General features: G+C 39.4%; 1 protein-coding gene across 1 annotated transcript in view; it reads left to right on the top strand.

The window, feature by feature from the left end:
- The first annotated feature begins 130 nt into the window (after positions 1-130).
- The window catches only part of nfat5b (nuclear factor of activated T cells 5b), a 49,961-nt gene continuing 38,745 nt past the window's right edge, over positions 131-11,346 (top strand). The window contains exon 1 of the mRNA XM_032514938.1: positions 131-467. The gene's annotated coding sequence lies outside the window, so the exon portion shown is untranslated. The remainder of the gene's footprint in view (positions 468-11,346) is intronic.

The raw sequence follows: 11,346 nt of genomic DNA, 5'->3' as shown, positions 1-11,346 counted from the left end.
AGAAATGCTGATAAAATAAACAATGAGGAAAAAAATTAAATAAACAGCTGACGATTGTGGAGAGAACTCACATAATTATTTCGTTACTCATAAATAAATGAATCCCGGCGCGTTTTTTTTACGTATTGCGTCATCAGTGTGGGCGTTGCTCCCTTGCTTTCACTGTCTATGGTTGCTCCCACAACAACATGCGTCGTAGGCGGACCGAGGGGTACTCACGAGCCAAGTGACAGCGGAGACGGTTAACCAGCCATAACGACAGGGCCAACTTAGTCATTACAGTTGGCGCAACACAATATTGAAGGTTTTTTGTGGCAGTCAGAGAGAAAATAATCTCGTTAAGTGACGTTTTCTCACTTGAGGGTGTCTGGTTTCCTCAGTCCGAGGGATTGCGATGCCCTCTGACTTTATCTCCCTTTTCAGCGGGGACCTCGACCTGAATTCTCCCAGATCCTTGTACTCAAAAGGTAACAACAGCTCTTATATTCACTTCTGTTTTGTCGCTATGTTTAAGTGTCTACTCTAGTTGTAGTTTGCGAATGTGTGCGTAACTTATCCACCTATCGTTACCTGCTGGTAACTGTCCATGTGGCGTTCAACCCCCTCAGTGTCATTCATCTATAAACTGACTCCTGCCGCATGCATGCTAATAAAAGTAAGGTTTTAAATCTCTGTAACGTTACAATGATGCCCATGGCGTCCTTCAGGTTAACTCTTGGTTAAAAAAAAAATTATATATATATATGTATAAATATATATATAGCATTGCTCTTGGTCATGTTTCTTGGGACAAGGTGAAGCAGTGTTCATTCAACCATTTTAACTGAAGCCCTTAGCAGTTGTATGTACTGTACACCGGTCAGACCAGTTTACATTTCCCCTGCCAGCTAAACAGCAGTGCTGTCAATTTTATGTGTGTTGTTTGAACAGTCTACAAGTCTATGGTTTGAATAGGCCACTAGTGCCACTGCCCCCCAGAGGCAGCACACATGCACTACACTGCCCTTTTTTCTTTCTTTCTTTTTTTTAAGATTATTTTTTGGGCTCTTCCGCCTTTAATTTTTTGACAGGGCAGACAAGAAAGAGGGGGAAGACATGCAGGAAATCTTCACAGGTCAGAGTCGAACCCTGGACCTCTGTGTTGAGGCATAAACCTCTGTACATGTGCGCCTGCTCTACCACTGACCCAACTTGGCCATACACTACTCTGCCCCTAGTGGGCCCATGAACATAAACAGTATCGTCAGTATGGGAGCCTCGGGCAACCCTCAGGTAGAATGACTGAACTGGAGTAAACTCATGAGAGCAGTATCTGACTCAGATTCTATAATGATCCATTGGACTGTAATTATGGGGTGTTTTTCAACCAAGGGGGTAAGCCTCTCCTCTCTAAGCATAGCTCCAATGGCGCCATTTTAATGCTACGAAGCCATCATCTGCAGTTAGCATCCCATTGACTGCCATTCTTTTTGGCGCCACTTTGACGGTGAATAACTTTACATCTGAAGCGTTTACAGACTCTATTTGTTTATTGTTTATTTCTAAAGAAACCCGACAATGTATAAAAGGCTCCATTACCTTGTACCTCATGTTATGGCTCCATAGCAGACGTTTTGTAAAAAAATAGGCTAACGATTGTTTCACAACCACGCAACTTGCTGTTGGATAGTCGACAAATCACCGTATTGCCAGGAGAAGCTTGCAGACAGTTTTGACTTACATTAACTGTTTAGGTTTAATTACTAATGGTAATTAACTAGCATGTTATCAGCAGTAATTAGCTTTGTGCTATGTTATCTCATACCTACGTCTCGTCTCTGTATTAGTAATGTTGGACTTTTCTTGGCTTCCTACCAAATCTATTCAACTTTCAGACCACATTGCCCAAAATCACAACTACGGTCGTCAAGCTCAGTCTGGAGGTCTGGCGCAGTATTACGTCCTATGTTTCTCATCCACGTCTCGTCCTAGTAAAAGATCTTGGCTTCTTAACTTCAGACTTCACATCACAACCGGTCCTCTGCGCCATAGCTACACACCGGGCATTTTTAGTTCACACGGTGCCATTTCTTTAACTGTATATGGTTTCAACCAAACCAGGAAAGAAAATGCCTCTGCACTCAATTGGATAGACCTAAACCCAATCAGAGCACGGAGTATGTGACGTATGTTGAGCGTAGTTGTCAACAGAACTCAACTGCTAGCTACCTCCTGATGTTAGCTACTAGTTGATAGCCCCTGCAGTTTGGAAAACGCTAATGATGTTACATCCACGTTACAGACTTTACAGCATGCATGCATCCCTCGGATGTATCATAAGATAATATAATGGATGTATTAATATAACACATGGTGAATTAAAACCTTTAGCTATATTCATTATTACAGCTACAGGACCTCGGGGAAACTGTCAGATGAGCATGCGCAGTGCAGGGCAACATGGGCAGGTGCAGACCCGCGGGTTTGCTCGCGTTCACCATTACGTTACTGTTGATCATCTGTCCGTCATTGTATGGCCCTGACAATTTGATTGGTCCTAACAGCTTTTGTTCGAGCATAGTTTCACCACAACGGACCAAGTCAAGACCGAAGTTCCCGACCTCAAATGTTGTGGACGGGGCTAAGTTCGGCTGGCATCCAGGCTAGAGAGCAGGTGTATAATTGGTGTATTGCAGCACGCTTATTAACAGAAAGGGTTATTGATGTAAAATAGTTTTGAATAATTTCCAAGCAGACACTTCTGTGAAAATGCTCATTTGCATTATTCCAGCAGTGGAAAAATGTCTCCAAAACGGGTTTATTTATCATTTTAGTTAGCTAACAGTGGCTAGATTGGTAGTCAGTACAACCATCATCCTTTTTGTTTTCTTTAATTAAAAATAATTATTAACCGATAAATATAGGCTACTTATGAAATATTTGGGATAAAGCTACTGTACAAAGCAGGATATATTACAGAGAAATTAACTTCAGGGGACAGTTCACCCCAAACATACATATTTACATACATACTATTTATAAATCAATATTATTAGTAGGTTACTCAAGATAATCCAAAGACCTTGTTGTAAGCAATTTCATGTAGGAACTATTTTCTTTCTACTAACTACACCCACCAACCGTACTCATGGATGAGATAAGTTGCTGCAGTTTCATGTTATTCATTGGCTGATAAAAACTGTACCGCTACCTGTTTTGTAATTTGGGAAACTAGAACAGTGCCTGTTTGGAGTTTGTGCCTGTTCAGAAAGGGCTGATTGTTTGGTTCCCAGTATTTTGTATTGTATTGTATTGTATTGTAAATTGGGAAGAGAGCACCGTGAGTTTGCAGTGTGTATAGCAACTGTTGCCGTAATTCTAAGACAACAAAGTATGTTCAGTTGGATGGAGAGGAGGGCAAGGTAGTGTTAGTTTTAGCGGTTATCACCACAATTCTAATCCAAGGAAGTGTATCTGAACATCGGGTGCAGAGGACAGCAAGGTTGTTGTGTTTTTACTACCGTAGTTCTAAGCCCAAAAAGTGTGCCTGTCAGTTGGGTAGAGAGGTCCGCATGAGCACAGACTTTTCTGACAATATAGCCAGCATTTAACGTTAGCTACTCCGCTGTGCTGTGGAGTAATGTCCGGCTAGTGTCTAGCAAACTTTGAGTCTTGGGAGGAGGGGGCGGGGGAGACGACTCACTCCAGTATTTAGAATCAGTACTACAGTAACTATTTTGAACATTAGCAGTGTTCAAAGTCAGTTTTACGTATTGCACCTTTAAGTTAGCAGACTCTGCTAACCCTGGTATGGCTGCGGCTCATCTACGGATTCAACGTGCCCACTTTTTTTCGCCTAGCCGTCACACATCCAGGTAGGGATGTGCCCCGGGCGAGAGAAGAAGGGAGCCGGGGCTTAGCCTTAAAAGGCATGCAGCATGGCCAAGAATGTCTTTTCGAGTGTTCAAGACCAGAATGGAGGCAGCGGTAGTAAACTTTGGAGGGAGCCCGGTTCAGCCTGCTGGAGAAGCCACCATAGCGTGTAGCAGTGTGGCCCAGACGAGAGAAGGTAGCAGCTGGGCTCAGCCTTAAAGAGCGTGCAACACGGCCAGAGAAATGAACGCAACAGCCGGAAACAAAACAATGTGCTGCAGAGCCCAAGAGCCGTGGCGTTCATCTTACATGTGTCTGTGTACAATTTGCATGTGGAATAGACAGCAGTCAGTTTTTGGCGGATGACCCCTTTTGGCATATGACACCAGTACCAAGTGAATCACAATCAATAAGCCTTCTAGTTCTTGGGATGCATCAACTCCCTGCTCCTGCTGCTATATTGAGCATGTGTGGGTGCTATACTGCACATGTGTGGGCGCTGTACTGTAATTAAAACAACTGAGATCCATTGGCAACAAAATGAGATAAAGCTATTTAAGATCGGTTTTAGTATTTAGCTTTATTATTTATTGATGCATTCAGTTATACTTTATTTATCTCTTGTGGACCACATAGGTCAGCTGAAATGCCTTTGAGACCTTGACCAATAGTTAACTTTTGTGGTGAAGTTAGTTTTTATCTTGCCGACAAGGCCAACTCTCTCCGTTTGTCTGTGGGATTGCCCTTTTTGGTTAAAAAGAATATGCCTTCCATCCATTTACCTCCTCAAATTCTCAGTATTGACAAGTCAAAATCCCACAACTGAATCATTCTCTATTATGGACATAATATAAAGTAGATTGTAGCAGCTTTTCATAGTGTTGTGTTTTTCAGAAAGCTTTAGTGGACAGCTAAAACATGATGAGCAATACATATTTTTTGCATGTGAGTAGTTCAGGGAATACTAAGGAAAAACTAACAATGGTACTCAGAATAGGAATACTATTCATACTACTTTTTTGTGGTTGGTAAAGGACAGCGGGTTAATGGACATCATAAAAAGTCTTTCCACCAGCTTCACATCAAAGGTGAAGAATGGAGTGGCTTTCCCATAAGTTCTATCAAGCCCGGTTAACAATTGTAAGACCACAGATCTCAACATTGTTTTTTTTCTTCCATATTGACATCCACCTAAACCTGGTTAATCATTAACCCTCTGGCTGCTCTGTGTGTAAACCTGGGCTTAAATAGCACTCTATTAATATTGACTCTGTTGTGTAAAGCAAACTTAGCGTCATGCGCTTAAAAATACTTGATTACCTTAAAAGCTTGTTGATATCTGATGATGAAAGAAAAAATACCATAGAGGGAAAACACCCCAAAAAAGGAAAAGTGTATTCAGAGTTCATAAATGTGCTTTTGCATTTGGTCAGTGTCTGTTCTGTCATAAACATCAACGGATGGACTCTGAAATCAATCTGTATTTAAAACTCTTACTGCTTTGAACATTTAACTCATTACTCAGTCGTGTTGTAAAGTTGAGATCAATGAAAGTAGTGTAATCAGAGCATATTATACAGTGTATTTGCGTGTTTATCAACCCCGACCTATTCTGCAAACTTCAAACAGTTGAATTGGTACAGCTTTGCTTGGATATTTGGCAGGGATTTCAAACAGACAGTAAAAAAATGGACCAACAGATCTCGTTGCTCTGGACGGAGACCAGTGAAGTCTATTAGAAGCACTTTTCCGGTGACAGCTGAGCGTTACTGCGCATCCTCCAGCTGAGCTTGAAGATGTAGATGTGACGTGTAAGTCTTCTGGTAGCTGTGCCAAGAGAAATCTCAATCATTCTGAATCTTGCAGAGACGGAGAGCAAAGGGATATGTTAGGAGATAACATAGGCACAGGCTAATTGCTGCTAACTAAAATCACTAGTTAACATTAGTAAATCAACCTAACCAGCTAATGTAAGTCGAAACTGCCTGCGCGCTTTTCCTTTAGTGTTCGGTAATTCCTCTACTATGCGATTGTAAGTTGCGTACTTATGACAAAATTGTTAGCCTATTTTTACAAAAACGTCTGATAAAGAGCCATAACGTGAGATACAAGGTAATGGGGCCTTTTGTACATTGTTGTGTTTCTTTAGAAATAAACAATGCACAAATAGTCTTTAAACGCTTCAGATGTAAAGTTTTTTTACTGTCAAAGTGACTTCAAAATGAATGTCAGTCAATGGAATGCTAACGGCAAGGAATGGCTCGTTAAGATCAAAATGGTGCCATTGGAGCTACGCTTCGTGAAGAGAGGTTTGAGAATCCGCATGATTGGGCTCAATATTCTCGTTAATTTGCATAATGCAACATCCAACTGAGGATGAGGCACCAATATGAGTCCCTTAAAAATGGGTCAAATCAATAATATTTGTCCAATCTTGTCTAATGCTGCGCTTGGATTATATTATTATTATATTATGATTGTATTATTATATATGTATTATATTGTGTCAAGTTTGTCATCAGGACCCTCTGTCTAAAATGCGTTGTTGTAGTGTGGTACTCTATGTTGTTCAAACTGGTGCTAAGCCCAGGCCAAGAATCAGACGCATGTGTATTATGGCCCAATAACCTTTCTGTTGACTTTTTTAAAATCTCAGGAGCTTTACCTGTTTTTTGACTGAAGTAATACTTCCAGTGTTGGGTACTGGACCCCCAAACTCCCTGCTACTGTAGAATTTTTCATCATCAAGTAGGCTGGGCGACATCACAATATTGTCAATATAATGATGTCTATTATACATTTTTTTCTGCGTTACAGCCACATTTACGTAATTTGGAAGATGCGTTACGTTCTGTTCCTTTCACGTTATGTTTACATTGCGCTAAAGTTCTTAATAAACTAAAAAAAAAATGTATTTTCATTTGTCAAGTATTTAATTTTCACAGGAGTATTCAAAATAGGCTTTACCATATGGTTATTTTATGTAGACTATTTATTTTAGAAAACATGCTATCATGATATATTGTAATCAAGAAAAGAAATTACCTACATTGAGATGAAAATCTTGGCCATATCACCCAGCCAGAGATTCCAGTACAGTATTGTAATGTTATCAAAATATTAACAAAGCTACATACAGCGGCCTTTTGACTAATCTAAAGAATAGCTAGATAATTGTTTGATTTTGGATACATAACTGAAGCAGTAAAAAAAAACTAAAAAGCTCAGAAGATTCTTTCTGCTTTACAGACAAGCATCTAGCCTTTTTGGCTTATCTGGTCTCCTTTTAATATCTAATTAGATGTCACACAGTCATGCAACAGTAAATTAGTTGACTCCTGCAGTAAGTTGTTAATGAACTAGTGACAGTATGTCTGTTAAAGTAAGATAATATTGTAATTTACTTAATCTTATGAGTCAAATGTAAATACTGAATGATACTTGATATACATTTTGTGTATATTCAATGTTAGCTGCAAGTGTTGATAGATTTGTGTGTGTGTGTGTTTGTGTGTGCGCGTGTGTGTGCGCGCGCACGCGTGTGTGTTCGTTCTCCGTTGAACCATTCATCCAACGTACTTCACACTTGGTTTCCTAGGGATCCAATGAACTTGGGTGCGTGCGTGCGTCTTTCCAAAAACAAATGTATTAATGACTCACACCTCCTTAACTTCTTTTAAATCTCTTTGATTAATCATACACTAACCAACCAGTAAAAAGACTAATCAGCCCAAGGTTAAAATATCACCACCTCTTGTAATTACAGCACACTTGTGACTAAGTTTGGCCACATCACATCAATATATGTTTCATGGTTAAGTGAAGCAGGTAAACTTAAAGGCAGGAGACTGCAGAAAACAGGAACTTGAAGACAACTCCTTATCACAGGTTTAGTTTAGGCAACGCAAAAGTCTCAATATAACAAAACAAAGGATCAAACAAAGACTGAACTAAAAACCATGACTTAAAGCTGATCTAAGCAATGTCACACTTTTTTTAGGAAACAACATTTTTTTTTTTCCACCCCCCCAAAAAACCCTCCTCACTACCGCACTGCCGGCCCCCCAAAAACACCGTGGTTTCTGTAACCCCCAGGCCCCCCAAAAACCCCAAACCAAAAAAAAATCGCCAACCTGGGTCCGTGTCAAAGCAGTTTTGGGTGAAAATTTTTTTGTTTACTGCTTAAAAAAAACGTTTTTGGTTTATTAACGTTTAGGCAGACTGTAAAACAGAATGTGTTTGTGTGTGTTTGTGTGTTTGGGGGTGTGTGTGTGTGTTGGGTGTGTGTTTGGGGGGGTTGTGGTGTGTTTTGTTTGTGGTGTGTGTGGGTTTTTGGTGTGTGTGTGTGTGTGGTGTGTGTGTGTGTTTTTGGGGTGTGGTGTTGTGTAAATCCTTATCCAATGCACTTAAAACTTGGTTCCGGGGGATCCAATGAATTTGGGTTTTAAAATTTTTACAGTTTGGACAGCATTGGATATTGGAAAATAAAACTTTTAATTAAATTTTAACCCCCCCCCCCCCCGAAAAAAAAAAGGGTTGGGGAAAAAAGGTTTAAAAAAAAAAGCGCTCAGAATCCTGGCTCTTCATTTTCTCCCCTTTTCCACTTAAAGGTCCGTTTAAAATTTTTTTCCCACTTAGACCCTTTTGCAAAAGGGGGAAATTTAAAGGTGCCCCCACCCCAAAACCTTTTTTTTAAACTTGCGGTTGTAAAATTATGGGGGGTTCCATAGGGGTTTTTTGGGGGGTGGAATGTGAAAATAAACGGAACTCCTCGGGGCCAAAAAAGAAAGCGGAAAACGGGCAAATACAAAATTTGTCATCTGATGTATTTTGCCTGAGTTTCTTTTCTGACTCCCCAGTTGTGTTTGTTTGTGTGTTTTTGTGGGGTGTGTGTGTGTGTGGTGTTTGGGTGTGTGGTGTGTGGTGTGTGTGTGTTTTGTGTGTGTGTGTGTGTGGGGGTTTGTGGTGTGTGGTGTGTGTGTTGTGTGTGGTGTGTGTTCTCATAAACCCCTTTCTAATGTCTTTACATTTGGGTTTCCTGGGATCCCTAATTGGGTTTTTAATTTTAAAAATAAAGTTGTCAAAAACCCAAAAAACCTCTAAAATACAAAATATTTCCTGCTCTCCAAACCTTTTTTTCATGTGAATTGCCAAAGCAGTTTTGTCTCCTTGGCCCTTTTTTGGGTTTGCAGGATTTGTCCATGAAAAGGAAGCTTCTTTTGCTTTCAGCCCCACAAAGCATTTGTTTTTAAAAAATTTCACATGGAAAAAAGTAAAGTGGACAAAAATGCTTTTTATCTTCCCTCTCGTTTTTTTTTATTTTCTTTGTTCAACCTGGTGGGGGGGTTTTGATGATTGAACTGTTTGTAAAAATCGTAGATGATGAGTGTGTGTGTCTTCTCGGCCAAGATTAAAAGCAAATAAAACAATTAAAAAGGGGGGGGGGGGGTTTTCAAAGTTTCATTTGGCTTTAAAGGTCCCCCGTTGGGGTTCCCCCCCATTTCTATAACCTTCACACCATTCCCTTTTCCCCCATTCCCCCAGAAATTTTAGCTGGGTTTGGCAAACCCAAATAAAAATAAATAAATAAAAAAAACATAGAATGGTTCACCCCTTTCGGTTGAACCCAAGATCATTTTTTTTCCCAAATTTTGTTGGGTTAGTGTTCCACGTGTCTTTCCCTTTCGAAAAGGGGAAAATCAAAGGCCATATGCCAAGCTTTGCTTCCAATCACCTTTTTGGAGGATTTTTTACCACTTTTCTGTGAAAACCCAAAAACTCGTGAGATCAACATTAAATTTTGTGTTCTCGCCCCAGCAATGATTCGACTAAGCCTTAAAGTAAGTGATCTTGGCTGGCGGGGTCTTTTCCCTTGGGAATAGAAGCGCAGTTTGGGGCTCATAATACTGAACACCGGGTACACCGCCCGGGGTTTACCCGGGCTCAAAAGAAAGGAATGGTGGTACCTAAAGTGTGACCTACTGAACTGTCATTTATTATAATTCTTTGTAGAAATTTTTTTATTTTTCTACAATAGGAAGCAGTGGCAATGACAAATGTTATATGTGTTAGAAACCAGAAAATCAGCTTGATGTAATTCAATATACAAGCCTCACAGTAAACCCTCCCTTTGTAAAACATATCATGTTCAGTTTTTGTTGAGACTGTGCCAAGAAGCTGTTGATTCAACTCGTTTTGTAGGCTGAATGCTGTGGTTGGGTATTATTTGATTGTAATGCTTTATAATAAGCTTTAAATTGAAGCTAGTTGACCTGTAACACATAGTTCATCTTCATTAGCTTATGTATCATCCTTCTATGCAATTACAGAACTGCAAACAACCTCCTTGGCTGAGGTAATTTGTTTTTTGACGACAAATGAAGAGGGTGAATGAAGTGCATGCAAAAACATGTGGGGTTGCAACAATAGATTGTCTCTATTATCAAGTAATCTACTAATGTTAATTTTCTAGAAGAAGAACAAGAACATTAGTTCATTCAGCAAGTGCCCCAGAGAAACATGTTTATGTGTTTACAAGTGACAAAGCCCTCCAGCTGCTGTATTAATTATGACAGGAGCAAAATAGAAGGTCAAGTGACATCTCAAGTCTATAGGCCAGATCACTGTGATGTTGTGGTCACTCAACACTAGTTAAGTTTCCATCCACTTGTCAAATGAATTATCTGAAGTTCAGCTTTAAAGCGAATAAAAACCTGTGCGTAATGATGTCACATGCTGTTTTGTGATCAAATTGGCATATTGAATTGATTTTAGACATTTTAAGGTGTTTCCATTCATTTACGCACTGAATTGCACACCAATCAAGCAAACTTTTGTGGTGCAGAGGCAGATGTTGTTATCTGTGAAGTACTTAGGTCTGTTTGCAATACATGTGTATACAAACACATGGTGTTTTGTATATCTGTTATATCTGTATATCACCGTTTTAAATGTCATTGATGTTCAAAAAAAGTATTTGTTAACAAAAATCTGTCTTTATTGCCCAATAAATTAAACATAACAGGCAAAAACATTACATAAAATATATTATATTACAGAACCATTATTTTTAGAACCATAACACATAAAAAGGCACTCAAATGTGTAAAAAGAGACACACAAGACCACAAACAAACAAATTCATCAGTGTCTCGTATCATAACCAACAACAATATACAAGTAAACAAATATAAATGTTTTTGATATCAAACAAAATTCTCTGCTGATGGTTAAAACTGTAGACATACATTAAGTCCATTCAAGGCAGAGAAATGTGGACCATTGTTAATTAAGAATATGGTTGCAAGTATATTTGCACAGGACTGTATAGACCACAAAACAAGACTGTCGTAATTTTTAAATCAAAAATATAAGCCAAAAATACTTACATTTATGGGTCTCTCAGGTCGATGTGGCAGCCATTGTTGCTTGTTGTACAACAGCCCTTGTTTACAAGTAAGCTTGTGTACTCACTTGGTTTGAAGGGGTATACAC

This window comes from Etheostoma spectabile, chromosome 1 (genome assembly GCF_008692095.1).
Source record: "Etheostoma spectabile isolate EspeVRDwgs_2016 chromosome 1, UIUC_Espe_1.0, whole genome shotgun sequence".
Taxonomy (NCBI): domain Eukaryota; kingdom Metazoa; phylum Chordata; class Actinopteri; order Perciformes; family Percidae; genus Etheostoma; species Etheostoma spectabile.
The sequence above is the reverse complement of the archived record's forward strand: the minus strand, read 5'-3'. Positions and strand labels throughout refer to the sequence as shown.